Genomic DNA, 26957 nt, shown 5'->3' with positions numbered 1-26957 from the left:
ACATTATTATATCTGAGAAACTCATGGTAGCGTTTCCCAACATATGATTAATGGACGAGGCCTTCAAAGTATTTATGAAAAGTATTGTGGTTTCTTGCTCTAGGAGAGGTGGTTGGGCTTGTGTGGCTACCTCTATCCACCATTGGGCATATTACCTGAAGCTCTCATTTTGCTTCTTCTTCATATTCTGTAATGTGATTCTGTAGGGTGTCATGTCTGTTACATAACTGTACTGCTTCATAAAAGCTTGTGCCAGATCTTTCCACGAATTAATCTTAGTACTGCTCAGTTGATTATACCATTTAGTGGCAGACCTGATCAGACTGTCCTGAAAGCAATGGATCAGTAGTTGATCATTATGAACGTATTTTATCATCCTTCAACAGAACATAGTGATGTGAGCTTCTGGGCAACTAGTCCCATTATATTTTTCAAACTCTAGAGTTTTGAACTTCGGAGGAAGCACTAAATTTGGGACCAAACTCAGGTCGTTGGCATCAATTTCACAATGATAATCAGTGTTTTTCTATAGCTCTGAATTTTTCTTCCAACCATCTGCATCGATCTTCAAGTTGCTTTGGCAGTTCCACTTTTGCTTTTTCTATTTTTGCCATATCATCCAAATCAGGAACAACATGATTGGTTGGATTATCCCTTAGATTAGAACCTGAGCTTATTTGTTAGTTTATCGGTGCCGAGGTACTGGTTTGATACTGTTGGGGTCTGATTATAATTGGTGCCCTTTGTGGGTACGTCTCTGATTGTGGCTGGGCATTTATTGGGGTAAAACCCAGGGGATAAATAGGATCCTCATTATTATCCCCTGAGTTGACCGCAGTGCTCTTCCCTTATTCACGTTCTTCAGTCAATAACTACGCCAATTGGCTCATCATGTTTCTTTGGGATTTCAGTATCTGGTCCTTCATTTCCTATTGCACTTTCGCCAACTGTTCTTCTAGTTGCGCTTGTAACTGGTCTTGCATCTCTTTTTGAAAATGTTCCAATCTTTGGTCCATTTATTTGGTTTTGGCACGAGTATTATAACGATGTTCGGCTAGTTGAATCTTGTTGGTTTCCAAATTAACTGAAATAATTTCATTTAATTAGGGTCTTTTCATGAAATTTAATGCACATGATGCAATGTAATGAAAATGCATGAAATGAATGCAAAAAGAGGCATTGACTCTGATTCAATTCTGTTAGAACAACTTTACTGGAAAACAAATTTCTTTACATAAAACAGATTACATATACGGCCTTGCCCTAATACTCAAAACGAAGACATCGATCCTTTTCTTCATATACGGATGTTAAGATCAAATCTCGCGAATTTTCCAATGGATACCTCTAATAGCTCCTTTTTGCTTGATTCGGGCTGCGACCCATTGGTCACTCATCCTTGTGATGCTTCTTAGCTTATTTAAGGAACTCAGGATGTTAACGGCTCTCGAATAATCTTTTTCGTCTTGAATCCTCGGGCAACAAAGCAAAGTCGTATACTCCTCCGTCAGACTATCACCCTTCTCTCGTTGTGTTTACTCGAACCATATTCAGATGGCTGCATTATCCTCCACTTTATCAAGAAATCCATTTTCCATGATAAGCTTTCTATTTAGTAACTAAACATAAATCAAAACCTCTTTTCTATGATGAAAATGCAATGTAAACATAACCAAAACAAAAGAAAACACGTTAGTACAAAAAACATAAATGACAAACAAAGACCTATTTGGATGACCATTAGGGGTTTGGAGTGGTTCTACCTAGGGTGGGTTCTTAAGGCTCGCTATATGGGGTTCGGTTCTAAAGTAAAGGTACCCGAACCAGCAGATTCCTCAATCCTTACCCATTATAGGCTCATATGGACCGAGTTCAGTTCAGGGGAATACATTTCCCTATGGCTACACAGAGATGAAAATCTCATGAAGGCATAGGTAAAAATGTATCCCAAAAGCGATCCACTATCCTACATGGAGGTGAAGACCTCATAAAGGAATAGTTTCTCACTCCCACTTAAAAGGGTATAATCGAACGGTCATGTAATTCAATATGCGAGAATATAGCAAAAGACTAAAAAAAGCAAATATGAGCAAAATGATGAAAATTGTAACAAAGACGAATGAAATGAAGGGATCGTATATTTAAACCAAATTTTAATTTTCAACAAAAGGACAAAAGTTAATCAACTTGTGGCTTGACTCTCTTATTTTGGGTCCCCAATAGAGTCGCCAAGTTGTCGAAACCATTTTTTTTTTAAAAAGGGGTTAACTTGGTTTTGAAAACAAAAAAATGGGAGTCACCACCAATCCTTTTTGATGAGGTGTGATTGGGTCACCTCGAAAAGTGGTTGTTTTTAATAAGTGGTTTTATTTATTTAAACAATGATTTTGGTCTACGAAATTCAGAAAAATGGGTTCGGGAGCCAGTTACGCACGAGGAATGATTAACACCCTCTAACGCCCAAAATTGGTACCTAGTTGATTAATTAGTTTCTTAGTGTCGAAAATTTGAGAACTTTGAAAAAAAATAAAAAAATAAAAAAATACGATCCAACGTTAAATTATTGCTTAATTGAAAATTTCCCGAGAAAAAGAATGTATTTCACGTTAATCGAGGAAAAAAATTATGTCCCGTAAGTTAGGACACAATATTTTAAATTCCTGAAACGAGAATAAACATTGAAAATTATTTATTTTTCTGAAGGATATTTTATTATCTCGGTTTTATAAAGAAATCATATTCCGTAAGTTAGAATACAATCTTTTCTTAATACCCGACAATATTTAAAATTCGAGCTTCAAAAACATTTGTTTATTTGGATTCTTCGAGAAAATTGAAACCCCGTAAGTTAGGGAACGACGTTTCAAATTCCAAAATATGAAAGATTGCTTATTTAAAAAATATAGTTTTGCATATCGAGTAAAGATTAATGCAGTACGATTTATAGTAAAAAATGTGAAAGCAAATCACGGAGTTAAGCTGCATAACAACATGATAATAGATGTGATAATATGAGCGACAATAATAAAGCAAAAATAAATGACAATAAGGTAAATGAATAAATGAAAAGCAAGCTAATTGTAAAAATAAATAAATAAATAAAAGAAAATAAAAATATTAAATAAAACAAATTAAGAAATGATAATAAGAATAACAATAAGAATAAGAATTATAATTGAAATAATAATATAAATTTTGAAAAAATATATAAAAATAGACACATGAAATGACAATAAATAAACAAATCAAAAAATAAATAAAAAATAAATAAAAAGATAATAAGTAGAGAAACAAATGAAACAAAAATTGAAAGTAAAATAAAACAAATGAAATAATAATAATAATAATAATGAGACAATAATAATAAAATAAAGAATAATAACATAATAATAAGAATAATAATACGATAATAATAATAATAATGTTGAAATTAATTAATTTAATAAAATAGCGAAATAAAAAAAAGACTAAATTGAACTTAAAACAAAAGTTTGGGGCAAATCTCAAAATAAATAAAAGAGAAAAGGACCGTATCGAGTGCGCGAACAACAAGGAGGGACTAAAGGGGAAAATATCCCCTCCATCCAAAACGCAGCACTTTACACGAGACTAAAATGAAATCAAAGCAAAATTCCAGGGCAAAATTAGAAATAAAATAAACTTAAATGCGAAACCAAAAAAAGCGGAAGGACTTGCAACGTAATTAGACCCAAAGACAAAAACACGCGGATCCCCCTGGCGGATCGGGTCAACACGCAGATCCTGGCCTTAAAACGATGTCGTTTTGGCATTAAGAACACCGACAAAAACGGCGTCGTTTAGAGAGGCTATAAAAGCCAAAAAATTTGAGCAAAAAGCTTATTTCTTCCGTGTTCTAAAAAAAAAAGAAGGAGAAGGGGGTTTCTTCTCTCTGGTTACCTAGAGTCCAACCATCAGACCAGCAACTAGCCGCCGCGGGCTCTGCTGCCGTCGCTGTCGTGCACTGCAGTCGGAGCCCAAAAATACTCCTTTTTTCAGCCGATCAAAAAAAGGTATATCCTCCCTATTATATATATTTTTTTCCGATATATATGTATATATATAAAATAGACAAAAAAATCAAGAAAAAAATCAAGAAAATAAAAGACCTTACGGTAATCCAATTTCTGAATTGAGTTTCTTGCTTTGTTTCGAATTTTTTGTTTTGATTCTCTGTGTATACTAAAATCGTTCTTCTTTTTTTATTTCAAAACTCTCTGTGAAAATACATTGGTCTTTCGTGCTTTTATAGTCGAAAGTGTTACAAATATAATATGTTTTTTTTTCTTTTGTTACTGTTTCCTTTGCTACTTTTCTGTTGCTTTTGGTTCTCTTTCATAAGTCTGCTAGGAGTCAACGGGGGCTACTTTGGCTATTCTGGTGTAAGAGCCACAGACGAGCCAAGGGTGGTCAGGCCTCAGGCGTTGAATGTCCTAGTGAGGCATGTAGGGAGCGGCGCAAGGCTGCTAGGGTTTCTGACCCTTTAGTTTAGGTCAAATATGTTTTTGTTTTGGGCTGTTTAGGGTTTGGGCTTATTTTAAAAAAATTGGATTGTAATGGACTGTTTAATGTCTATTGGGCCCGGGCTAAAATTGAGCTCTACTATGGTCTAACAATTTTGTGGCATTTATGTGTTATGGCAAAATGAATGTCAAAAACAAAATGAACAACTATTCGAATGCAACCTATATGCACAGCACACCTCCAAATCTAAGGGATGCATTGTCCTCAATGCATGAACAAAAAAATATTATGAATGCACAAACATATATATGGCCAGAAAATGATAAGACAAAAATGATGAATGCATGCAAAAATGAACTAAAAAATAAACAACAGAAAAAAAATGAATGAATCTTGAAGTGAAATTGTTGTTTCTTTAATTTGGACGACTGGATTTTCGTCCAACATGCTTGTGGCACTACTTCCTTTTCAACATGTTGATTGGCACCTTGTCTTCCTCATCATCTGATTTTTTGAGATCATCAATCAGCTTATTGATCTTTCTGTGTTATTGGCGCCGTCGATTAAGGTGGGACAGGTGCAATAGCATCTGCAGGTGGTGCAGAAATTGGGTCTTCTCCTCATCTCCCTCTGGTCCTTTTGTGTCCTCTTCAATGGCAGGGTGTGTGGGGGTAGGTCCAGTCTCATTAACCTCTGCTTCATCATCGTCCTCCTCTGCAGTAGAGAGCTAATCCTTAAGGAAATTGGGGAACGCAAGCATAGGCCTGGTGAAATTCTTCTGAAAGGGTTTCTTGATAGAAATGTCCCTCTTCCTTAACCCCAGAATAGAGCCATTTCTTCCTTTGCCCTACCCAAATTAGTAGCAAGTCATGATTGCTTCTTCTCGAACAAACTAAACTACTTCTGAAACCTCTCAAGAGAACTAAGCACTTGTTGCTCAAAAACATTAGTAGAAGTGGATAGGGTTGTTGGGGCACAAGTTGGGGTGGAGGATGTAGAGGTAGAACTAGGAGGTGGATGTCGTAGCAATTCCTCCCCTAAAAACCTCATAAAAGTCTACTTCGTAATGGCCTTTTTGTTTGGAATCATACCTTTTTTGCTTGAACCAAGACTTTCACATGTTGGCAAAGGGTAGTAATAAGGGAAAGAAAATTAAGGTTGCTGGCATTCTTCTGGACACACCTATGAACCTCTTTAAAAATGACTTTTCCCATGTTGATTTTCTTCCTTGTCATTACAGAATAGAGTAGCAGCATTAACTGCTTTGAAATTGTAGAGTTATGAGTAGAAGAACTTAGACGGGTTTTGAAGAAGTGGTACCAAACTTGACAGTGGGGTTTCAAATAAACTCATTCTACAATGTAGCAATCTTGTCTAGACACTGTCCACTTGGTTTCTTCCACACATAGATCTTTAAGAACTTGATTCAAGCCCTCCACCGTGATTGTTGTGGCAAACTGAAAATGCTTATCTTGACCATCAAGTAAGCCATACTGAGCATTGATATAGTACTCATCAAACAGCACTGAAACACCTTTCACATAAATAAAAGCATTGTTACGAGAGGTCAAGTGGGCATAAAACTCCAGCACCACCTTTGATAAAACGTCTTCTGAATGTAAGAAAAAGATTTGCCGCCCATGCTTTATGACTATGGAAGAAACCGATTCATTATACCCCATAAAGGGTGCATCTTGAAAAAGAAAACCTTTTTCCAAATAGAACAAATGCTTAGAGGTGGTATTTGTGTATTTCTCCTCTACAACTTCGTTGAAAAAGGTTCTTGGTGGCATAGGGGGTGCTTGAGAAGGAACAAATCTGGCCATTGCTTTGAAAAGTTTGTAGTGACTGGAAAAGAAAAAAGGTGGACACTTTGAATTCTTTACGGAAACACGAGTAAATGTGGAAGAAAACGAAGGTTGAAGCTAACTATAAAGAAAGTGAAATGAATAGGTTAAAAGAAAAGGAAAATAAGGGTAGTAGATGTAATAAGTCACTAAAGACGTGACGTGGGTGATAAGAGTACGGTAATTATGGACTAACGTGGTGAGATGAGATTTGGGGGAAAATAAAAATTTATTAGAAGTAAATATGTTGGCAAAAATTTCTAATGGGCTAACTACTAAAAGATGAAGCACGACTCGTAGTATACGTACAAAATAATAATAAAATAAAATTTATTAAACCAATAAGATGAAATAATTGAAGAAACATAAAATTAACAAAGAAAAACAAATAAAGTAGAAAGGGTAATGGAGACAGGGGAGTTATGTATTTCAAAGATCAATGGACTGTTTATCTCGAGCCACAAAACTATCCCAGTAATTTTTCAAACATTGTCCATTGACTTTGAATGTAAGCCCAATCTTTATATCTTTGACCTCTACAGCTCCATCTTTGAATGTAAGCCCAGACTTTATATCTTTGACCTCTACAGCTCCATAAGGATAAACATGAACTATTTCAAAAGGTCTTGACCAACGAGACTTTAATTTTCCCAAAACAAATTTGAGCCTAGAATTGAACAACAACACATGTTGCTCATGTTCTAATTGTCGTGGTATAATCTTATTATCATGCCATCGCTTGGTCTTCTCTTTGTAAAGTTAATCATTCTCGTATAATTGAGCTCGAAATTCTTTCATCTCATATAGCTCAACCAATCTGTTATTACCAGCAGCAAACCAATCCATGTTCAGCTTCTTGATGGCCCAAAATGCTTTATGTTTGAGCTCAACAAGTAAAAGGCAAGGCTTACCATAGACAAGCTTGAAGGGTGACATCCCCAAAGGTGTTTTGAATACGATACAATACGCCCATAAAGCTTCATCCAATCTGGGTGACCAATCTTTGCGAGTTAGGATTACCACTTTCTCTAAAATCTGTTTAATTTCTCTATTAGAAACTATAGCTTGTCCATTCGTTTGGGGATGATATGTCGTGACAATCTTATACTGCACCCCATGTAACACCCTAACTCGTACGTGTTATCGAAATAGGTTACGGAGCATTACCGTACAATTTGAACAATAAATCATACATTTCATACATTGAAATTAACATGATATAATTCATTCATTCACATACAAATTGTCCCTAGATCGAGCCCTCAAGACCCTAAAAATACATTAGAATCAATTCAAGACCAAATTGGAAGCAATTGGAAAGTTCATGAAAATGTTAGAAAAATTAGACTGCATGGTGTGCCTCACTCAACTGAGACAGACGCTCATGTCTCAAGCAGTGTAAAAATTGAGATAGGGACACATGGTCATTTCCTAGCCCATGTCCTCACCTGTGTAACTTTCTGAGTTGGGTTACACGGCCAAGCTACACGCCCGTGTGTCAGGCCGTTTAACTCTTGAAATAGTCGCACATGCCCGTGTTCCAGGTTGTATGCTAGGCCATGTAACAGCTTGACTTGCATGCATTAAAACCTATAGGGGACACACGGTTGAGTCACACATCTGTGTCTCAGGGCATGTAGACATGAATTTTCCCAAATTCAAGCCATTTCCAACACCAAACCATTCATACATTTAAAGGCAACTTGTACACATGTTCAATACATCAAAACATGACCAAAACCTACATGAAATGACCAATTCAATAATCCAAAATCATTCAACCAATATTCCAAACAAGGAAACCTCAAATGTGTTCGTCAATCTTACCTAAACCTGTATAGATTACCACATTTCAATAATGCACATCAAGTCCAATACCTTTTCAAAACATACCCTATATTGACCATATTGAAACTAATTCATCACATACCATATTGGCCATTGAAACATGCATCAAACCATTGCTACATTAACACATACTAAATAGGCATCAAAAGTACCAAGATTACACAAACCAACCAATATCACATGGTGACGAAACAACATATACGTGCCAAAATCATCAACTAACATTAACTGCAAGTCCACCTAAATATGCCATTATAACCTTGGCTAAAACATCAAAACTATCGATAGAATCACTAGATAGTATGATAGATCTCGATGAGCTTCCAACCTGATCGAGCTTCCGATTATCTAAAAAACATAGGAAAGAAAACTATGTAAGCACATAATGCTTAGTAAGTTTGTAAAACATGAACATAACTTACCATTTGAATACATAACTCTAACAATCTGGTTTTGACCCTAGTCGAAATAGTGGTTTCGGGACCACAAATTCGAGTTTGAAAAATATTTTAATATTATTTTCTGTGTCCATGATGAATGAATTTGCATCTGCGAAATTTCTATGATTTAATTTGTCTGTTTCTGTGCTTGATTATGAAAAAGGATTAAATCGCGTAAAGTATAAAAGTTGAATGGTAGATGCCAAAGCACTTATTTGGCTTGGCTTTTAAAATAAAGGTCCTTGCATGTCAATTGGACCATTGTACTAATGCATGGACAAGTATGGACACTAGTGGATGGAATTTTTAATTGTTAATTAAAGGGTAAAATTGGAAAATGCATATTAATGTATATTATAATAAAATAAACATGAAATGTCCATACATATTAGTTCATCTTTGGCTGAAAATTCAAAGGAAAAAGAAATAAAAAGAACAAGCTAGGTTTGGCCTTGTCCAAGCTTGATTAAGGTTAGAATTTTTGTTCCGTTTTTGATAATTTCTACATTTCTATAATCGTTGCTTCGTGTTTTTCAAAACCCATATCTAAATTTCTGTTTCTGTTAAAGATTTCATGAAATGCCATTGTTGATATCATGAGTTTTGTGATGTTTTTGAATGAATTATGAAGGCTTGGTAGATGGTTCATAAGTTTTGTCTTTGAGTTTTTGATGAAATTGAGCTATTTGGGTTAAATTGTGAAAATGAGGTTTTGAAGGACTAAATTGTGAAATAAACATGTTGTATGGGCTTATATAGAAGCCATAAAAATTCAGCTAGCCTTTTTTGCAAAGAAATTTTGCATATTGGTGATTTTGTGAAAAATGGACTAAATTGTCAATGTGTGAAAATGAAAGGGCTAAAATGTAAAGTGCCCTAAATATGTGTATATGGATTAAATTGAATGAAATGAATGATTGAATGGTTGAATTTTTATTGTATTAGATTAAGAATAAAGAAAATCAGACTTAGATCGGGGGAAGTCCAAAATAGTTGAATAGACGACTCGTTTTATCCGAAATCCGTCTGAGGTAAGTCAAATTACAATTACGTGTTAATTGAAATAAGTTCTACACATATAATCTGTAATCTGTATTGGATGGCCTTAAGTGCCTGATGAATATCTTTGGAGTAAAGTATGATAATATGATAATATTTGAAAAGCTCTGTATGTTCCTAAGCAAAGTTGACATCTGTCTGAGACATCGTGTAAGACTGTGTCTGGGACACAGGCCTCGATTGAGGTTTATGTATAAGACCATGTCTAGGACATCGGCATCATATTTGATTTCATACCCTGTCTGGGATAGAGGCATCGATATTGAGTTACATGTAAGACCACGTCTGGGACGTCGGCATTGTACTTGTTTATGAGTATCTGTATCGTTTCTGAACCGTCTGATGATATCGTACGAAATATGAGTATATGAAATTTATAACCTATGTAGGTACGTTGGTATCGTACTAAATTTTTTAGTATGAAAACTCTGTCTCTGTGAAATATGTATGGAATTGGAAATGAAGCATGACATATATGCAAACAAAGGTGCATGGTTAAGTTTGAATTATTTTATGAAATGGTTATGAATCTTTATGGTTAAATTGTAGTTATATGCTTTAGTAGTTAGACCAATTGTATTTGGCTTACTAAGCTCTTTGTAGCTTACTCTATGTGTTTACTGTCTATTTTACAGTTATCGTAGCTACTGAAGGCTCGGGGATAGTCGAGGATCTTCACTACACTATCAATCTCATTTTGGTACTTTTGAAAGTGTACATGTTTTAAAGTATGACATGTATAGGCTAGAAGGTTTATGTATTAAATATTAAATTGTAAATATAGGTTATGCAATGAAATTTGGACATCAAATGGTATGTTTGTGTTAAGTTTTGGTATGATTTGAATGAGTTACTGAATGATGATGAAATAGTTGAAATGAAGCATGTTTTGAGCATGGAATTTGTTGGAAATTTTGGTATGAATGCTCTATATTATTGCTTGTAGGATTGGACCCAAAATGGGGTGGCCAATTTGGCTTAAACCAAGCCTGCTTGGTGCCACAAGGTCAGGGGACACGGGCGTGCCTTGTGGCAGTGTAAGAAAAGTTAGTAGCTAGCTAAGTATCGCACGACCATAGTACATGGGCGTGCCTTGTGGCCGTGTAAGAAAAGTCAGTATAGGACCTATTTTTGGTACGGCTAGTTCACATGGGCTTGTCTAGTGCCCGTGTGTAACACACGGCCTTGTTGCACAGGCGTGTGACTTTAACAGTTTGAAAGAATTGGTTGAGTTTTGAAAGTTCTAAATGCATTCGTTTTAGTTATGACCTTTCTTAAATGTATGTTTTAGGTCTCGTAGACCGTATTAATAAATGAATTTTTGATGAATGTGTAACACCCCGTACCCAAGACCGTTACCGGAGTCGAACACGAGGTATTTACGGACTTATTTCATTGACTTACACGGTTCATTTTTAAATTTCCAGACATGCTGGCTAACTGCATCACAGCCACTTAAAAAATCATATCTCGAGTTCCAAAGCTCGAAAACTTATTCCGTAAATTTTCCCTGAAACTAGACTCATATATCCATCTACAAATATTTTTTATAATTTTTTATCGGGTCAATTAGTACAGTTTATTAGTTAAAGTCTCTCCTGTTCCAGGGTTCGACTGCTTTGACCTTCATGCATTACGACTTATATATCTCCCTGTACAGGGCTTCAATACTTATTCCGTTTCTTTCTAATGAAACTAGACTCAAAAAGGAATCTATAAATATATGGAATGACTTCTAATTATCTCTGGTTAATTTATAATGAATTTCCAAATTCAGATCAGGGGATCCAGAAATCGCTCTAGCCCTGTTCCACGAAAACTTAAATATCTCTTAAAATCCAACTCATATGACCGTTTCGTTTCTTCCATATGAAAGTAGATTCATCAAGGTTCGATTACATAATTTATTCACTATTTAACTCCATTCCTAATATTTTTAATGATTTTTCAAATTTACACCATCTTCTTTGTCAAGATCGCCTTTAGGGTAGACTTTACCTATTACATAGTTTCCATGATTTAACTAACCCTTTAGCATATAGCACAAAATATGATTGTGATTAACCATTCCAATGGCCAATCATTGCCAAGCATATCCACACCTCTCAATAACCATATACATACAAGATGATTATAACATTATGCTCAAAATATATATATAAGCCGTTTTCGCATGGCTATCCAAATTTATACAATACCGAAAGGTACATGACCAACATCAAAAAGGGTAGTCCTATACATGCCATTTCAAAGTTCAACCAAAAGTGTACCAAAAGGGGCTTTGATAGTGTGGACGACTTCGACTTCGACAATCCCGAGTCCGATAGCTGACAAACCAAAATTTATAAAACAGAGATTCAAAGAAACGGAGTAAGCATTTAATGCTTAGTAAGTTTTGAGCCATGAAATTAGACACAACTAAAGTGTAGCATTCATATGGCTAAACGGATAATTTCATATGCACAAATTCTCAATATCATACTTACTTCACATTACCAACCCTTATATTCATAAACAAAAGATCAAATTAGCCAAAGGCCGGTAGCTCATTTATCGATCGGCGAATACTATTTGTAAGGATCAACTAATTCAATGCATATCTGAAACATACCTCATCATTTGGGATTTTACGGCGTATTAATTGAAACTAATATAGCAAGGTCGCTCATTCCCAAGCCAAGTACCTTTTGGATTTAACCGGATATAGCTACTCGCTCGAATGCCTTCGGGACATAGCCGGATATAGTAACTTCGCACCAATGCCTTCGGGACTTAGCCGGATATAGTAACTCGCACAAATGCCTTGGGACTTAGCCGGATATAGTAACTCGCACAAGCGCTTTCGGGACTTAGCAGGAACTAGTCACTAGCGCAAATGCCTTGGGACCTAGCAGGTTATCATCCAAATATTCATGCACATATCAATAAATCATGACACATCTATATTTCATTTTCATAATTAGAGTTCAAACACAAGTCACGTATTAAGCAATCCCATTTTCGGCTCACTAGCCACATACAACCAGCATGGTTTAGTTTGCTTTATGACACGATCTCTATGCACATACAGCTACCCGTCATACGTATAGACTAATTAACTCAACATATAATTCAAGTAGAATCATCATATCACCGTATATTTGTTATGCTCATACGTCATGACTTAATCAAATCGTAAACTAAGTCTCGTTACTCGAAAACTTACCTCGGATGTTGTCGAACAATTTCGATGGCTATTCGACCACTTTTTCCTTCCCTTTATCGGATTTAGTTCCCCTTTGCTCTTGAGCTTAATTTAACAAATAAATTGATTTAATCATTTGAGCATCGAAAAGAGGAACTCAAGGTACTTAGCCCATATATATACATTAGACATTAAAGTCACATACATATGAAATCATGAATCAACTCAACATATTAACCCACACTCCCTTTTAGCCGATTTTCTAAGCCAAGATAAAAGCATCAATATGCTTGCCTCTAACCGAATACATGCAACACCAATCTTCTTCCTATGGCCGAATATGCATGTCTATGTTGAGGCCGATTATATGCTTAATACTTCCTACAAGTATGGTTACTTGTATTGATTATATATCATTTTGTTTCAAGTTCAAAACTCGCTAATACGCATATATACACTAGTAATCAAATACTAACATTTTGCACTTCACCTTACTACCATTTCACATCTACTTTCTACCATGGTGAATGCATCAAGACACCATACCATTCAATTTTGGTCATGGGTTACACAAAGAACTTAATGTCTAACTCAAAATGCCAAAAAGAAAGTCCAAGAGTCATCAATCACCATCACATGTATCATTACAAAGCTTCACACTTAGCATGCAAATGACATCAACACAAATCCACCTTAGCGAAACTTAACTCATCTTCATGCCTCATCACCACAACATCAAACATCAACCAAGAAGACAACACCCATGGCGAATATCTTCTCCATCTCATAGCAAAGATTTAAACCATGGGCTAGGTAGAACTCAAACTAACAACTAAAAACATGCATGAATCTCATGGACAACATCAAACATACCTTAGTCTAGCAAACCAAAGATAGCCGATTTTCTCAAGCTCTTCCCCCTTCTTCTCTTTCTTCTATTCGGCCAAGAACAACATGAAAGCTTTTTTTTTTTTTTCTTTCTCTTTTCTTTTTTCATCATCATTTACCTTCCCATTATTATTTTATTGCCCATACTCCTTATTTTATTTTTCCTAACATAAATCACTAACATAACATGTTTATGACATGTTTTGCCCATAACATTTTATCCACCCTCCTTGTCATGGCCGACCACTACTAAATTAAGGGGGAAATTGACATGCAAGTCCACCCTTTTATTACATGCACTAATAGATCCTTATAGATTAACCTATCACATTTCAAAAGTGTCACACATAAGTCCTATTAGCTGAATTCACATGCAATCGACTAAATCGAAGCTTAAAACTTTCACACATTCATATTCACATATTTTAGACAATAAATATCATATTCAAATAATTTGGTGACTCGGTTTAGCGGTCTTAAACCGCTTCCGACTAGGGTCACTTTAGGGTGTCACAACTCTCCCCGCTTAAGAAATTTTCGTCCCCGAAAATCTTACCGGTAAATAGGTTTGGGTATCGCTCTTTCATAGAGTTCTTGGGTTCCCAAGTAGCTTCTTCCATCCCGTGTTTGAACCATAATACTTTTACTAACGGAACCCTTTTGTTTCGCAACTCTTTCACTTCACGAGCTAGGATACGAATCGGTTCTTCTTCATAACTCATATCGGATTGAATTTCAACCTCGATGGATTAATTACGTGTGATGGATCGGATCTATAACGTCAAGCATCGAAACATGAAAGACGTCGTGAATCTTTTCAAGTTCAGGGGCAAAATCAATCTATCACGAATCGACCAATTCGTTCGGATACTTCATATGGCCCTATGAACCTCGAGCTCAGTTTGCCCTTACGGCCAAATCTGAGTATCTTTTTCCAATGTGAGACCTTAAGAAACACTTTGTCTCCCACCTGATACTCAATATCTCTTCGTTTTAAATCCGCATATGACTTCGACGATCGATGTCGCCTTTGGACTTTCACGAATTACTTTTACTTTCTGTTCAGCATCTTTAATCAAATCCACTCCGAAAATTTTACTTTCACCGAGCTCGGTCCAAAACAATGGCGTACGGCATTTACGCCCGTACAAAAATCCTCGTAAGGTGCCATCTTAATACTTGATTGAAAACTATTGTTGTAAGCGAATTCAATCAAAGGTAAATATCGCTCCCATGAACCACTAAACTCGAGGATGCAACATCTCAACATATCCTCAAGTATCTGAATTATCCGCTCGGATTGACCATCGGTTTGTGGATGAAAAGCGGTGCTAAAATGCAGCTTGGTACCCAAAGCTTCTTGTAATTTCTTCCAAAATCGCGAGGTGAATCTCGGATCTCTATCCGCCACAATACAAATCTGTACCCCGTGTAATCTCACAATCTGAGAAACATACAATTCAGCTAGTTTATCCAATGAAAAATCCGTACGTACGGGGATAAAATGAGTCGACTTAGTCAGTTTATCAACAACAACCCAAATCGCATCTTTCTTACTTGTCGAAAATGGCAACCCAGATACAAAATCCATCGTGACTCGATCCCATTTCCATCAGGTATCATGATCGGCTGAAGTAAACCCGTAGGCACTTGATGTTCTGCCTTCACTTGCTGACATATTAAACACTTCGAAACAAAATCGGAAATGTCTCATTTCATACCATGCCACCAAAGCGACGTCTCGGATCGTTGTACATTTTCGTACTCCGGGTGAATTGACATTCGGCTACAATGAGCTTCGTTCGAATCATCGAAATGAGTTCTCGAATTTCTTGGAACACACAACCGACTTCGAACCTCAAACAATCGTCATCATCAATTTGAAACTCGATTCCATATTCGAACACATTCAGCCCGTTTACAACCAATTCATCATCGACTTTCGAGCTTCACGAATTTGATGAATCAACAATGGTTTGGCCTTTAATTCCGCCACTAACACATTGTCGGATAGAATGCACAAGTGTACATTCATCGCGTCAGTAAAGCAAAAAGTGATTTACGACTTAAGGCATCCGCAACCACATTAGCCTTTCCCGGGTGATAGTCAATGACAAGCTCATAATCTTTTAACAACTCGAGCCAACGTCTTTGTCGCAGATTTAAGTCTCCTTGGGTCATCAAATATTTGAGACTTTTGTGATCCGAAAATACATGGCACTTCTCACCAAATAAGTAATGTCGCCATATTTTCAAAGCGAATATGATGGCAGCTAATTCGAGATCATGGGTCGGATAATTTTTCTCATATGGCTTTAATTGTCTCGACGCATAGGCCACAACTCGACGTTCTTGCATCAATACGCAACCCAACCCAAGTAGGGAGGCATCACTATAAATGACAAACTCTTTGCCTGATTCGGGTTGCACTAGAATTGAAGCTTCAGTCAAATAAGTTTTCAGTTGATCAAAACTTTTCTGACATTTTTCCGTCCATTCGAACTTAACATCTTTTTGAAGTAGCCGTCATTGGTGTGGCTATCATCGAGAAACCTTTACAAACCGTCAAGAGTAACCGCAAGTCCCAAAAGCTCGAACCTTAGTAATATTTCTGAGGCTTCCAGTTAAGTATGGCTGAAATTTTACTCAGATCAACTCGAATACCCGATGCGGATAAGACATGACCCAAGAAGCTAACCTCTCTTAACCAGAACTCACACTTACTGAACTTAGCATATAACTGCTTATCCCGTAAAATTCGCAACACTAATCTCAGGTGCTCAGCATGTTCGGTCTCATCTCTTGAATAGACCAAGATGTCATCAATGAACACAATTACGAACCGGTCCAAATACTGTCTGAAGATCCGATTCATCAAATCCATAAATACCGCAGGGGCATTAGTGAGCCCAAACGGCATCACTAAGAACTTGTAGTGGCCGTATCTCGTTCTGAAAGCAGTTTTGGGTATATTCGAATCTCGAATTCGCAACTGATAATAACCCAATCTCAAATCTCTTTGAAAACACCGAGGCTCCCTTCAGTTGATCAAACAAATCATCAATACGCGGTAACGGATATTTATTCTTTATCGTCACTTTATTCAGCTGACGATAGTCAATGCACAACCTCATGGTTCTGTCCTTCTTTTTCACAAACAATACTGGTGCACCCCAAGGTGAGAAACTTGGTCGAGCGAAACCTCTATCCGTCAATTCTTGCAACTGAGCTTTCAATTCCTTTAATTCTGTTGGCGCCATACGATACAGAGTTATCGAAATCGGTGTAGTCCCAGGTACAAGCTCGATGCCAAACTCTACCTCTCGAACAGGTGGTAAACCCGGTAATTCTTCAAGAAAAACATCCGGGTATTCACAAACCAGCGCATGATTCAGCTTCTTTTCTAACTCTTTGTCATCAAGTACATACGCAAGGTATGCTTCACACCCCTTTCTTACACATTTCTAAGCCAGCATCGACGATATTACAACTGGCAACCTATTCAAGTCAGTAGACTCGACTCGGATTATCTCGTCATTTACACACCTCAGATCGATGGTTTTTCTTTTGCAATTTACAATTGCATCATGTCTGATCAACCAATCCATACCGAGGATAACATCAAATTAGTCAAGCGGTAAAAGCATCAAATCGGCCGAAAAACAGAACCTCGGATTACTAGGGACATTTCTTGCACACTTTGTCGACAAGCACGTAACGACTCAAGGGATTTGACACCGAATTACAAACTCGAGAGACTCAACGGTAGAGTCTTACTAGATGCTAAGGTTTCACATATATAAGAATGAGTAGAACCGGGGTCAATCAAAGCAATCACATTAGTATCAAAGAAAGTAAAAGTACGGTAATAACATCTGGCGAGGAAGCATCCTCGCGTCTGCGATAGCATAAGCTCTAGCAGAGCACGAGCCTCGGATCTGGTTGTAGCATCTCTAGATCCTCTCGACCGCCACTAGCATTGCCCGTATTCCTAGATGGTCTACCCCGAGCGTAGTAGCACTCGGTTTCCCACTCTGATTTACATTCTGTTCAGACAACCTCGGGCAATCTTTAATAAAGTGGTCAACTGATCCGCACTTGTAACAGGAGCGGTCATGGAATCTACAACTCCCCGAATGTCATTTACCACAATACTGACACTCCGTTCTGTCTCGACGATCATTTCCAACACTGGCGACCGAAGTGACTCGTGCACTCACAGGGGGTCGATCGCGATCTCGTCTAGAAAAGCCCGAAGTGTCTCTAGATCGGCCTAGATCATCTCTAAATTTCTTCGATGTCTGTTGAAAAGGCCTCCCCGAAGACCTCTTACGAAACTCCTTTGCTCCCATATCAGCTTTTCTTTTCTCCATACTGAGCTCCCCGGCTTTGCAAGCTCGCTCGACAAGTACCACAAATTCTCAGATTTCCAAAATGCCAACATACAGCTTTATATCATCATTCAGTCCATCCTCGAAACATTTACACATTACGGCTTCTGAGGAAATGCATTCTCGAGCGTACCGGCTAAGCCTTACAAACTTTCATTCATAGTCGGTAACCGACATGGAACCTTGTTTGAGTTCAAGAAATTCCTTCCGTTTTTGGTCAATGAATCTCTGACTGATATACTTCTTTCGAAACTCAGTTTGGAAGAACTCCCAAGTTACTTGCTCTCTGGGCACAACAGAAGTCAACGTATTACACCAATAGTAGGCAGAATCATGTAGCAAGGAGATAGTACACTTTAGGCACTCATCGGGTGTGCAAGATAGCTCATCGAGTACCCGGATAGTGTTGTCCAACCAAAATTCATCTTGCTCGGCATCATCGCTGTCCGTAGCTTTAAATTCAGTAGCCCCGTGTTTTCGGATTCTGTCAACTGGGGGTTTATTTGACTTTATTTGGTCAGTTGCCGGAGGTATTGTAGGTGCGGGGGTGGCATTAGTCGGGAATGGAGGTCGTGGAATAGCCGTATTAGTTCGAATGTATTGGTTGAACCAATCATTCATCACGCTATAGAAAGCTTGTCTAGCTTCCTCATTCGGATTACTAGCAATAGGTTGAGAGTCCGCCGAGCTGTCCCTTGTCGGAGCAGCGCTACACTCTCAAGATCATCAGCTACCGCTCAGTCGGGATCGGGATCCATTACTATAATAAACACATTTTCAATTGTCAGAAATCACCACACTATCAAATAATAACATAATGGCATGTATAGCTAGACCCAAACGTATTACGGTAGTCCTAGAATCGACTAAACCGTAGCTTTGATACCAATTTAATTGTAACACCCCGTACCCGAGACCGTTACCGGAGTCGAACACGAGGTATTTATGGACTTATTTCATTGACTTACACGGTTCATTTTTAAATTTCCAGACATGCTGGCTAACTGCATAACAGCCACTTTAAAAATCATATCTCGAGTTCCGAAGCTCAAAAACTTATTCCGTAAATTTTCCCTGAAACTAGACTCATATATCCATCTACAAATTTTTTTCTAGAATTTTTGATCGGGCCAATTAGTACAGTTTATTAGTTAAATTCTCTCCTGTTCCAGGGTTCGACTGCTCTGACCTTCATGCATTACGACTTATATATCTCCCTGTACAGGGCTTCAATACTTATGCCGTTTGTTTATAATGAAATTAGACTCAAAAATGAATCTATACATATATGGCATGACTTCTAATTATCTCTGGTTAATTTATAATGAATTTCCAAATTCAGATCAGGGGATCCAGAAATCGCTCTGGCCCTGTTCCACGAAAACTTAAATATCTCTTAAAATCCAACTCATATGACCATTTCATTTCTTCCATATGAAAGTAGATTCATCAAGGTTCGATTAAATAATTTATTCACTATTTAACTCCATTCCTACTATTTTTAGTGATTTTTCAAATTCACACCACTGCTGCTGTCAGCATCTGCCTTTAGGGTAGACTTTACCTATTACATAGTTTCCATGATTTAACTAACCCTTTAGCATATAGCACAAAATATGATTGTGATTAACCATTCCAATGGCCAATCATTGCCAAGCATATCCACACCTCTCAATAACCATATACATACAAGATGATTATAACATTATGCTCAAAATATATATATAAGCCATTTTCGCATGGCTATCCAAATTTGTACAATACCGAAAGGTACAAGACCAACATCAAAAAGGGTAGTCCTATACATGCCATTTCAAAGTTCAACCAAAAGTGTACCAAAAGGGCTTTGATAGTGTGGACGACTTGACTTCGACAATCCCGAGTCCGATGGTGACGAACCAAAATCTATAAAGCAGAGATTCAAAGAAACGGAGTAAGCGTTTAATGCTTAGTAAGTTTTGAGCCATGAAATTAGACACAACTAAAGTGTGGCATTCATATGGCTAAACGGATAATTTCATATGCACAAATTCTCAATATCATACTTACTTCACATTACCAACCCTTATATTCATACACAAAAGATCAACTTAGCCAAAGGCCGGTAGCTCATTTATCGACTGAGCGAATACTATTTGTAAGGGATCAACTAATTCAATGCATATACGAAACATACCTCATCGCTGGGATTTTACGAGCGTATTAATTGAAACTAATACAGCAAGGTCCCTCATTCCCAAGCCAAGTACCTTCGGGATTTAACTGGATATAGCTACTCGCTCGAATGCCTTCGAGACATAGCCCGGATATAGTAACTCGCACCAATGCCTTGGGACTTAGCCGGATATAGTAACTCACACAAATGCCTTGAGGACTTAGCCGGATATAGTAACTCGCACAAATACCTTCGGGACTTAGCAGGAACTAGTCACTAGTGCAAATGCCTTGGGACTTAGCCCGGTTATCATCCAAATATTCATGCACATATCAATAAATCATGACACATCTATATTTCATTTTCATAATTAGAGTTCAAACACAAGTCACGTATTAAGCAATCCCATTTTCGGCTCACTAGCCACATACAAACAACATGGTTTAGTTTGCTTTATGACACGATCTCTATGCACATACGGCTACCCGTCATACGTATAGACTAATTAACTCAACATATAATTCAAGTAGAATCATCATATCACCGTATATTTGTTATGCTCATACGTCATGACTTAATCAAATCGTAAACTAAGTCTCGTTACTCAAAACTTACCTCGGATGTTGTCGAACGATTTCGATGGCTATTCGACCACTTTTTCCTTCCCTTTATCGGATTTAGTTCCCCTTTGCTCTTGAGCTTAATTTAACAAATAAATTGATTTAATCATTTGAGCATCGAAAAGAGGAACTCAAGGTACTTAGCCCATATATATACATTAGACATTAAAGTCACATACATATGAAATCATGAATCAACTCAACATATTAACCCACACTCCCTTTTAGCCGATTGTCTAAGCCAAGATAAAAGCATCAATATGATTGCCTCTAACCGAATACATGCAACACCAATCTTCTTCCTATGGCGAATATGCATGTCTATGTTGAGGCCGATTATATGCTTAATACTTCCTACAAGTATGGTTACTTGTATTGATTATATATCATTTTGTTTCAAGTTCAAAACTCGCTAATACGCATATATACACTAGTAATCAAATACTAACATTTTGCACTTCACCTTACTACCATTTCACATCTACTTTCTACCATGGCGAATGCATCAAGACACCATACCATTCAATTTTGGTCATGGGTTACACAAAGAACTTAATGTCTAACTCAAAAATGCCAAAAAGAAAATCCAAGAGTCATCAATCACCATCACATGTATCATTACAAAGCTTCACACTTAGCATGCAAATGACATCAACACAAATCCACCTTAGCCGAAACTTAACTCATCTTAATGCCTCATCACCACAACATCAAACATCAACCAAGAAGACAACACCCATGGCCGAATATCTTCTCCATCTCATAGCAAAGATTTAAACCATGGGCTAGGTAGAACTCAAACTAACAACTAAAAACATGCATGAATCTCATGGACAACATCAAACTACCTTAGTCTAGCAAACCACCATAGCCGATTTTCTCAAGCTCTTCCCCCTTCTTCTCTTTCTTCTATTCGGCCAAGAACAACATGAGAGCTTTTTTTCTTTTTCTTTTTCTTTCTCTTTTCTTTTTTCATCATCATTTACCTTACCATTATTATTTTATTGCCCATACTCCTTATTTTATTTTTCCTAACATAAATCACTAACATAACATGTTTATGACATGTTTTGCCCATAACATTTTGTCCACCCTCCTTGTCATGGTCGGCCACTACTAAATTAAGGGGGAAATTGACATGCAAGTCCACCCTTTTATTACATGCACTAATAGATCCTTATAGATTAACCTATCACATTTCAAAAGTGTCACACATAAGTCCTATTAGCTGAATTCACATGCAATCGACTAAATCGAAGCTTAAAACTTTCACACATTCATATTCACATATTTTAGACAATAAATATCATATTCAAATAATTTGGTGACTCAGTTTAGCGGTCCCGAAACCGCTTTCCGACTAGGGTCACTTTAGGGCTGTCACAGAATGCCTCTATATTAATGATATTTAATATATGTTATTCTATTGGTGTGAGATGTTCTGTCTGTCTGGTAATGCCTCATAACCCTAATTCGATGTCGGTTATGAGTTAGGAGTGTTACATTTTTTTGGTATCAGAGCTATGGTTTAGTCGGTTCTAGGACTACCATAGTGTATATGACTCTAGTTATACATGCCATATATCTGAATCTGTGATAGTGTGATGACTCCTGACTTTGAAATGTGCATTTATATAGCAAATGGATCCCGATAGAGCTATAGCTGACGATATTGAAAGTAATGCGCCTGCTCCTGCACAAGGGACGGTGCAAGCTAATTCTAGATCAGCTACGAGTAGCCGTGATGGTGAGGCTAAACTAGCCTTCTATCAGATGATGAATGAATGGTTCACCCAATATATTAGAACCAATCTGACTGTACAACAACCTCCACCCCCGGATAATCCTTCTCAAACTCCTGATATGCCACGAGTAAATCTGGTATAGTTGACTAGACCACCGGTTGATAAGATTAGAAAGTATGGGGCTGAAGAGTTCCGAGCTACAATGAATGATGATGCTGAAATAGCCAAATTCTAGTTGGAAAATACAATAAGAGTGTTTAATGAAATGTCATTGAGCCCTGAGGAATGTGTTAAATGTGCCGTTTCACTTTTGAGAGATACGACGTATCATTGGTGGAAAACTTTAATATCTGTGGTTTCGATTGAATGAGTTACATGGTATTTCTTTCAATCTGAATTCCAGAAGAAATATATCAGTTAGAGATTCATTGATCAGAAACATAAAGAGTTTCTTGAGGTTAAACAGGGTCGTATGTCTATTACTGGATACGAACATGAATTTTTGAGATTGAGCCAGTATGTTCGGGAATGTGTATCAAATGAAGCAATAATGTGCAAAAGGTTTGAAGATGGACTAAACTAAGATGTCCGTCTGTTAGTTGGAATTTTGAAATTAAAGAAATGGTTGTGTTAGTTGAGCGAGCCTGTAAAGCTGAAGAATTAAGTAAAGAGAAAAGAAAAGCTAATTCTAAAGCTAGAGATGCTAGAAGGAGATTTTCGAGTAGATCATTTTAGTCTATGTCAAAGAAATTTCGAGATGATCAAAGCCGTCTAAATGCTAATGTGGGACATTCAAATCGAGATCGAGCTAGATCGCATTCAAACTTCATAGTCCCTGGTACTTCTGTTGCAAGTGTTGGGAATGTTCGATCTGAGAGACCTGAATGTAAACACTATGGTAAAAGACATCCGAGAAATTGTAGATTGAATAAACGAGCTTGTTTTCGATGTGGACCCCCTGGATCATTTTGTAAGAGATTGTTCTGAACCTATTGAGCAAGTGAATGTACAGAATCCAAGACCGAGTAATACCTCAGCTAGAGGTAGACCTTCCAAAAATTCAAGAAATGCAAGTGGTGGCCAAAGAGCTAATGGGGATACTGCTGTTAGATCTGAAGCCAGAGCACCTGTCAGAGCCTATGCTATTCGAGCTCGTGATGAAGCCTCATCTCCCAACATGATTACTAGTACTTTTACTCTTTATGATACTTCTGTGAGTGAATTGATAGACCCTGGATCAACGCATTCTTATATTTGTATGAATTTAGTGCACAGTAAGACTTTGCCTATAGAGTCTACTGAATTCGTAATTAGAGTGTTGAACCCCTTAGGCAAAAGTGTTTTGGTTGATAAAGTCTGCAAGTATTGCCCGTTATTGATTCTATATATCTGTTTTCCTGCTGATCTAATACTTTTGCCTTTCGACAAATTTGATATAATTCTGGGAATGGACTGGTTGACTTTGCATGATGCTATTGGGAATTGCAAATGAAAAGTCATTGATTTATGTGTAAGAATGATGAGATAATTCTTATTGAGTCTAGTGATCTGAATGGACTGCCAGCTGTGATATCTGCAATGAAAGCATAGAGATATGTGAAGAAAGGTTGTGAAGCCTACTTAGCTTATGTGTTAGGTTCAAAAGTGAATGATAAGAAAGTTGAATCAGTGCCTGTTCTTTGTGAATTCTCTGATGTGTTTCTTGAAGAACTACCGGGTTTGCCTCCGATTCGAGAAGTTGAGTTTGGCATTGAATTAGTACCTGGTACAACTCCAATTTCAATAGCTTTGTATAGAATGGCTTCGATCGAGTTAAAGGAATTAAAATCTCAGTTGCAAGAATTGACCAATCGAGGATTTGCTAGACCGAGTTTCTCACCTTGGGGTGCTCTGTTCTGTTTGTGAAAAAGAAAGATGGCACAATGAGAATGTGTATTGATTACAGACAACTTAATAAAGTGACTGTAAAGAACAAAACCCTTTGCCTAGAATTGATGATTTATTCGATCAGTTAAAAGGTGCTACAGTGTTTTCAAAGATAGATCTGAGATTGGGTTACTATCAGTTGCGGGTAAAGGACTCTAACATTCCGAAAACTCTTTCAGAACAAGGTACGAGCATTATGAATTTTTAGTTATGCCTTTTGGTTTAACAAATGCACCTGTTGTATTTATGGACTTAATGAATAGAATTTTCAGACCGTATCTAGATCAATTTATTGTTGTATTCATTGATGATATATTGATTTATTCACGTGATGCATCTGAGCATGTTGAACATCTGAGAATAGTGCTACAGACTCTACGAGATAAACAGTTGTATGCAAAGTTTAGTAAATGTGAATTCTAGTTGCGATAATTTGGTTTTCTGGGTCATTTTGTATCATCTTTCGGTATCCGATTTGATCCGAGTAAGATTTTGTAACACCCCCTAACCCCACGCCATCACTGGAATAGGGCTACGAGATATTACTGGACTTATACACTAACATTTATACAAAACCCAGTCATACACTTTACATTCCAGATCAATATTTATCAAATTTCATCATAAAGTCCCTAATTTGGGCCTACGAGGCCCAATATATGTTTTAGAAGTGATTCGTGACTAAACTGGCAACTTTAGAAATTTTTCCTTGGAGATAAGGGCACACGCCCGTGTGGCCTGGGACATACCCGTGTGGCCTGGAGCATGGCCGTGGGACCAGGCCATGGGCAGATTCTGACTTATTCACACGGCTTGGGCACACGCCCATGTTACATGGCCGTGTGAAAACATGGTTTTTGACAATTTTTAAGCTATTTTCACATGCTAAACACACCTATTTCATGCCCAAACATTTACTAATAGTTCTTAAATCATATATTATTCATTATGCCGTTCAAATTTAGCAAATATTCATTCATTCATTCAATACCTCTTAAGAATTATGTACCACAATTCATATCAAAATTATACAACATTATCATACTAGTCAAACTCATGTAAGTTTAACTTCCAAAATATGCATATTTCATACCATGCTTCAACAACTTTCATGTTTATACACTATCATATACAAAATAACACCTTAGCAACCTAGGTACATGCGATTTTACCAAAAGAAAAGTATTCACCACTTTGAGTCCGAGATTGGCTTGGATGCTGAGTCCTTAACTTTCTTTCGTACCTAGACCTGCGCACGAAAACATACCATACGCTGAGTATACACTCAGTGGTATTTCTATAAACTAATACTTAAAACAATAATAAGCTATGTATATACATTGTAACATAACGTCTTATTTCATAATCTTATTAGCTTCATCACTTACCTTTAACTTATAGCTCTTAAATGTATTTAAACAATTCTTTTTATATTTTTCATATCATTCAATATCTTTCAATACTTGTATAACAATCACATAATCAATAGCAGACAGTCTTTGTCTTTAGTACTTTTAATTACCTCTATTAACATAACTCGGACCTGGACAGATACACGGATCCAACCCACACACCGGGGATAATGTGTAGTGTTTCATCAGCCAAAATCGGAATACACCGTAGGGTAACAGTAATTGTAGCAGTAACAGTCATAGTCAGGTACAGAGTACCTCTTCGGAACGAATCCGGAACAGTCACAGTAGTCGACACATATAGTGTCTCATCAACACACAGTCAGAATATCCCTAAACATTTCGAATCCTATGGCATGCAAATTATATTCGACTAGTTCGACACTTGTTAATAGGGTGTACAAATCATTACATTTCAATACAAAACCAGTAATAATTTGTATCATATCATTCATTATACATTCTAACTACTAAGAACAGCAATTACATTATATTAAATCATTAAGCATAGTTTATAGAAATACAAACCGAATTTCTTGAGTTTATTTGATATCCTCGTTCACTTTCTCCTTTCTCTTTTTCGATGACGTTTCCGGTGCTACGTTACCAATCAAGCTTGGAACTCCAAAATACTAAATTTTCCTTTTCTTTTTCTTTCCCTTTTTCTTTCTTTCTTTCCTTGCGCTGTTTCGTTTTCATTCATTCTTTTATTTCTTTCTTTTATTTTATTTGTTTTATTTAATTACTTTATTATATTATATTATTATAATATACTTTAACCATTTTTATTATTTCTTATTTAATAAGTAAATACTTATTTATACATACATTTGTACCAATTAAAATAATACAAATGTATTCATACATACCACACACTTGTCTCTTAAGGCTTATTTGCTAATTTAGTCCCTTGAATTTTCTATAGTTTATAATTAAACTTTTACACTGTATTTAGTCTAG

This window comes from Gossypium arboreum, chromosome 13 (assembly GCF_025698485.1).
Source record: "Gossypium arboreum isolate Shixiya-1 chromosome 13, ASM2569848v2, whole genome shotgun sequence".
NCBI classification, from domain to species: Eukaryota; Viridiplantae; Streptophyta; class Magnoliopsida; order Malvales; family Malvaceae; genus Gossypium; species Gossypium arboreum.
Note: the sequence above shows the minus strand (reverse complement) of the source record.